The sequence below is a fragment of the Lissotriton vulgaris genome, chromosome 6, assembly GCF_964263255.1.
Source record: "Lissotriton vulgaris chromosome 6, aLisVul1.2, whole genome shotgun sequence".
NCBI classification, from domain to species: Eukaryota; Metazoa; Chordata; class Amphibia; order Caudata; family Salamandridae; genus Lissotriton; species Lissotriton vulgaris.
The window spans coordinates 315,309,851-315,316,513 of record NC_141694.1 but is presented as its reverse complement, the minus strand read 5'-3'; the positions used below and the strand labels follow the sequence as shown (position 1 = coordinate 315,316,513).

The following is a 6,663-nucleotide window of genomic DNA, read 5'->3' as shown; positions in this document are numbered from 1 at the left end:
GGTATGCTCACTGTCTCCGGCTCTGTTTGTGTGCCATCTGGAGCTCTTTTTGTGTCATGTTCCCAATGACAAAATTATACATGGGGCCTTTGTGCCGGGAGGCTCTGGAAGACAGGTGAAAGTAGTGGTATACATGGATGACGTTACCATTCTATTTGCCAGCAGGATGCAGCGCCTTATTACAAGTCTCTTTATTTCAAGAAGTTTCAGGGCTGCAACTGAATATAGACAAGTGTGTGTGTTTAAAAATGGGGCCTTGTCAAATTTGCACATCCCTGTTGCCACTGCCCCCAGCAAAATCCTAGAAGTTTTCTTTGCAACAATAGACCATACCTCAAAAAATTGGAAAGTGGTACATGGTAAGATGGTGAAGATGATTTCCTTATGGTCCTCCCGGAAGCTGACCTTGGGAGGGCCAGGTCCTCGTCATTAAATCAGTTCTAATGCCCTTGATGCTGTACCTCGCAATGGTATTTCCACCAACAAAACCTGTGTTAAAAAAATGTGCTAAACTGCTTTGTTCATTTGTTTAGGGTTCCAAGATGGAACAACACCGCAGAATAAAACCTTGGTGCCCACTATGGCCATCCTGGCCTGACTGTCGTCACCTAAAGAATTTCCTTGGATTATCCACATGTACAATCCTTTCATAGAAACTCACCTCATTGATAAATGTTTTGCTCCGGTTCTGTAGCAAAATTTGGGGAGGGACCAAATAAAAAAATGGTGGCATTTAGAATGGAACACCATGGTATATGGTCACTCTTAAATCAGACGTAAATGGGATTGGAGGGTTAGCACACTGCCCAGTCACATTTAACATTGGTCCTTCTAGAGGGTTTATTGTGTTTTAAGGGCAGCCCGCCTTTTGTCGTGAAGGACAACTGTTCTGATATTGTCTGTTAGAACTGTGGCGCTACAACCTACTGGTCGCAACCTTGCCCGGAACCCAAAGAATACAAATTATGTGGGGAAATTGGAAACTTGTTCTGCTCCTGCCCCAGGAATGAAATAAAAGGAAATTAAGTTTTATAAAGTGCTCAAATTCCCAAGGGCATCTTAGCACTGTTAGCACAACCGAAGGATCATTATGACACCTAGTTATGGAGCTATAAGTTAAAAAGCCAGGTCTTACGTCAAGGGGTAAGGCGTTCCATAGTTTAGTTGTACCATGCACAAAGCTTCTACCCCCAACACATTCTTCTAATCTTGGGTACTTTAAGGTTTGCTGCTGAGGAGGATAGAAGTGGCCAAGCGTAAATGTATCTGATCAATATACTTTTAAAATAGTCTGGGCATCTCCAGGTAAGGCCTTAAAGGCGATGCAAAGCTTCTTAAAGTCAAACCGCTTATCAACTGTCTGACAATGAAGCTCCCCTAGAGCCTTAGCCACTTTGCCACTGAGCTTTGTATAGCTATTCCCATCAATAGATGAGCTGCTGAGTTCTGCAGATTTTGTAGTTTGCTAATGAGCTGTTTCTGTAAATTGATATAGAGACCATTACAGTAATATATTTTGGATAGGGTGAGGGCAGTCAACACTAGTTTCTTCAGCTCCATAGGAAGAAAAGGTTAAATCTTTCTCAGAATGTTTAACCTAAAAAAGGCGCTTGAAGTAATAACATTCACATGTTTGTCAAACAACAGATGTTTATCAAAAATCACCCCCAGATTTTTCACCTTAGTGACCTGGGTTGGAATGGAGCCAAGCTCCTCCAGCAACCACTGTTGTGACCAGAAAGAGATTTTTTTCTCCAGGCAATAACTCCTCTGTTTTATTGAAATTCAACTTCAGACAATTGCTCGTCATCCAGTTGTTAACTTGTTACATGCAATTGCTGAAGGTGGCCTCTGACTCTTTGTGGTTGCCAGCAACTGAGACAACAATTTGAGTGTCGTCAGCATAACGGACAACCGAAAAACACAGATTTCTGATCAATGTGGCTAACGTGGCCACGTAAAGATTAAACGGGGTCGGGCTCCGAGATGATCCCTGCGGAACCCCACAAGGGAGAAAATAAGAATCTGAGAGGTAGCTAACCAAAGACACCGAGTGCACTCTATTTGTGAGAAAGTAGGCTAATGGTGATAGAGCTAAGCCAATAATACACAGGGATTCAACACAGTCAATAAGAATCTTACGTTTGACCGCATTGAATGTCCCCGAAAGGTCAAGAGGATGAGCGCTGCAGAGCTCACCCCACCAAGCGATGCCATTAGTTCCTCTTTGGCAGTAATTTGAGCCAGTTCCGTACTGTGTTGGCAGCGAAACCCGAACTGTGAATGATCCAGTAGATCATTTGATTCCAGGAGTAGCGCAAGTTCTTTATTACTTGCCTATCTTCTGCAATTTTGGCTGTAAAGGAGAGCTTATGCTGTAGGTATTAGCAACGGAAGTGTCCAACTGGGGTTTCTTTAGCAATGGGAGAACCAAAGCAACTTTCGTATTTGATGGAAAGGAACCCTACCTAAATATTTCATTAATAATTGGAATTAAAACACCCGCTATAGTTCCGGAAACTGAATGTGGGGTATCTGGTGGACATGGATCCGATGGCGATCCACAGTTTTTGGAAAACCAGAAAGCTGTCTTTTGAAGGGAAGATACTGGTAATCCAGTCTGTTTTGCTACCTATTTTATTTTTCTTAGCTATGGTTTACCCCCCTACGCTTTCTATATTGATAATTGTCAAAAGATTGTATTTATCTTTTTTTGGGACCTAAAATGGAGAAGTTAGTATGTCACAAAGTTTTTGTATCTTAACAAAATGGCCGACAGGAGATGCCTACCTTGTCCATCTTCTTTGCGTGTAAACTGTTATGTCATACACTGAAGAGCATGGAAAATAGGCCACATGTAGGACCTTGTTTCACACGCAATTATGTATCCTATTTCTTCCATAGCTATCATTTAATGTTACATTTTGAACAAACCAGCTTAATTTTTTGTCCCCTCCCCTTTATTATGCTTCTCTACGACCCTTTTTAAAACTTCCTCTGATAAAAGGCAATTTGGCTGCTGAACAGGAACTTATGAATCTTATCTTGAAAAGAGAACTCAAAGGACAAGACAAATGTGTAGTGTTGGGTAATTTCTCTCACCAACAGTCTCAACAAGTATGGACAAAGGTGCGGCACAAGGAACTCCTCAACACCCAGAAAGACTTGGCATGGATGGCTGTCCACAAATGTGTTCTGGTAAAACATTTCCAATACCACCTTCCATTTGGCCTCCTGAGGTAAATCGAATTTTATATGACCAGGTATGTCCCCTATCGTGTACCCCAACGTCCCATGTCTATGCATGACCTCCGTGCATTTTCCCTCCATGGCCGAAAATGAAGACGCAAATGCATTTGCGTCCAACGTTAACATGTTATCTACCAAGTTCTCCAAGAAAGCAACTTTAATTTGGTTTCTAAACCTATGTTGCCAACGTCTTTACATGATGCACTTTTAACGCGAAGCCATGTTTTCCTGGCTCTGTCGAGCTAGGCCCTGAATTGAGGCTCCGAAGTCTTTTCTGTCTCTGAAAGCTGCCGTTCTGGTATGCATCCCTGACCTCTGCCTTACTTCCTGCCCAGCGAAGCGGTGCCCGGCTCGGCCTGGCCTGCCTGCCTGCCAAGACCGTATTTTGCCTACAAGTTATCTGCTCAGCCTCCTCGAAAACACATTCCAGTCTAGTGAAATAGGTAAACATATTCCCGGCTGCAGAGTAAAGGGCCCTGCCTTCCTGTCTCCATGCAAGTAATTTACAGCACCCGTTACCATGGTAGGCCCATGGCCCCCGCGCATTGTACCAAGACACGTATGCACTCCCTAGCATTCAGTGATGTATGGCCCCTGTCCGAGAGACCTTTAACTCCAGACACTACCTCCTCCAAACATGAGATATCAGATAGGTTATAGGTATAGGTCGTTCTGACATCCCAGACATTGAGACTCTTCTACTAGAGCTAAAGTCAAGTCCCCCAGCTCTCCCCAGTTACACGTCATGCCAGCTGCGCGCGCATATAGAATAGAAGTTTCTGCTGACCCTGCAAGAATTCTCCTATACATCCACCCACTTATGACACTTCTTGTGACGTTTTCTAGCGCACACCTCCGTGTACGCCTATTACACGCCTTCTTTTACGCCTCCTGCTACGCACATGTGTTCTTATCTCTTACTTTTCACTTGTCACGCCTACTGTATTCTATGCAATTATACTGTTTTACTATATATAATGTGTGATGTTAATAAACTATGAGATTGTCCCTTCCTGAACCTTAGTGGTGATGGAACCCGATGTCCCCTGCCTCGAGGTATCCTATTAAAGCCTGTATGACTCAGATACCACGGACTCTGCCTCTTATTTGATTGAGCTATCCCTCTTGTTTATTTAATGCATGAAAAATGGTCCGGTAAATTTTATTTACCACACTCCTCACCTAGTTGTCCTTGTATTGGCTGTTCCTGTGAAGAAACTATTCCCCACCTTATTTGAAACTGTTAATTTGCTCTGCAGTTTTGGACTTAAAAGGCATCACAGCTATCTCTGCACTCGCCTATGAAATGGTGCTTTATGGTCTTTTGCCTCAAATGCCTGTCCCTCAGAATTGTGCATTCTGGAAACATTTGAACTGTACAAAAGAGACACCGTTGATTGCACGTGTCCAACTTCTGTTCTCACACAAAGAACTTACAAGATGGTAGAATTTTGTGCTTAGATAAACTATGTACATATTATTTCAATGACTGTACACATATGGAAAGATCAGGTGTTTGAACTAAGGAAATTAGCAAAATGTTTTGATTGGATAACCTAAATTATTAAATTTTACATCTTCTGCTGAGATGAACTACCCTGACTTTTTTGTATATTGAGCCCTTTCTGAAAATATGTAAATAGCTATATTATTGTACTGCTGGTTGTGGAACATTCAGTAAAACAATTCTGTGCTTATCAGTTAAATATCTGATGCGTCCTCTATTTGGGGACCATATATTAATAGATTTTTTGGAAACGGAGATGGAATAGGAGCTTTCCCTGCCCATTCCACTAATCAACCTCTTATTACAGGAGCTCCAGGAATGGTGTGTATTGCTTCTTTTTCTCTTTGTAGGAGGCTGGTCAAGTATATGGTGTACATTTATTTAAATTTAATTGCTGCACCTCGCACTAATCCAGCTGACCCTTATTGTGATTTTATTGGCCTTTGAATAACCATAGAACGCTCTCAAAGTTATAGCTGTGGAGAGTAGCTTTCAGGCTTATCTTGATGGAGTGTTAGGCATCTTGTTTAACAGTTTAATCTGTAGTGTGAGGTAAATGAAAAAGAACCACTCGGTGTTTATATAAAAATACTTCTGTGTATTACACAACACTCACTAACACATTAGTATATCTCCTACCTGGAGATATCAACCAATACACAAGAATACTTCAAATGCAAACCGGTAAGTAGCACAAAATACAGTGGTTTACAGGAGGAGACCAAACCATATACTAAAAAAGTGGAATGCAAACTGCAAAGGAGAATGGGAGTTGTACCAGAAGAACCAGAGGAGCCAGAGACACAAGGACCCACCCAAGGTAAGTATCCAGGAACCCACTGAGGCTTTGTGCAGAGTGGGAACACAGCTGCATGCCCAATGGAAATCAATGAAGAAGTCGCAGTTGCAGTTTTAAAGACGGACCCTTACCAGAAGACGCTGAAGAATTCCCTTGGAGGATGGAGGACAGAGGACAGAAGACGGAAGGATGGAAATCCACCCCACCCGTTGATGCCCTGGGAACCAGGTTACCTACACCAGGGAAGCCTGGTGTATAAGGGTGAAGAGACGTCAGAAACCTCTGTAGACGACAATTAAAGTCTTAGAAGAAAGTGCCTCTGGAGAAGTTCAGGTAGGAGTCCGGTGGAACCCAAGGCTGGATTCTGGAGTAGAAGAACCTGCACGCAGAGGGAACAGAGCCTCTGTCACTCGCAAGTGACCAGGAGGTACGAAGACACAATGCCCACTGATGTCGGAAGGTTCAGAAGAGTCGACGGTGACCTTGTTGTTGCTGCTGGGAGGACCAGGCGATGCGGAGTAAGACTAGGAGCTGTGCACAAACTGTCCCACGTTGGATGTCAGTGACTAGGTGGTCGGCGTGTAGATGGAGAACCAACAAGCCTCGTTAGCCGCAGCTGGCATGGAAGCCGAAGAAGGAACAATGTTGGTACTAGCAAGCTCCAAGGGACTCATCAACCGCAGGAGAGTCATTGCAGGCCCCGGCAAGCAGGGGAGACCACTGAAGCAGTAGAAGACCATCTGGAGCACCCAGAGGCCAAAGGCATAGGAATCGCAAGAGGACATTAAGCAGCTCACTAAGGATGATGGCCCACAGTGCGAAGGATGTGGGGAGGATGCTAATGTTGGAGGCAAAAGATCCTGGAGCCCGAAGATCCTGGAGCCCGAAGATCTCTGGATTGCAGATCCAGCAAGTCTTGGCTATGTTAAGTCAATTTGATGCACATGGTTTGGTCCCAGCGGTTCCGATGAAGGACACTGGCATCAAAATTGCAGCGAGGACTGGTCAGGCCTCGAGGAAGTTGCAGAACCACCACCTGTATTGCTGAGTCTCCGGAAGTCCGTAGTACAACAGGAGCAGGAGACCGGTCAGCTTCTTAGCGGTGCCT

The 6,663-nt window shown here is 43.9% G+C and overlaps 1 non-coding gene across 1 annotated transcript; it reads left to right on the top strand.

Moving 5' to 3' along the window:
* The first annotated feature begins 4,888 nt into the window (after window positions 1-4,888).
* LOC147707286 (U2 spliceosomal RNA) lies at window positions 4,889-5,088 on the top strand. Its single transcript, XR_015297106.1, has one exon. It is a non-coding gene; the product is annotated as a U2 spliceosomal RNA (small nuclear RNA).
* Window positions 5,089-6,663: the final 1,575 nt, after the last annotated feature.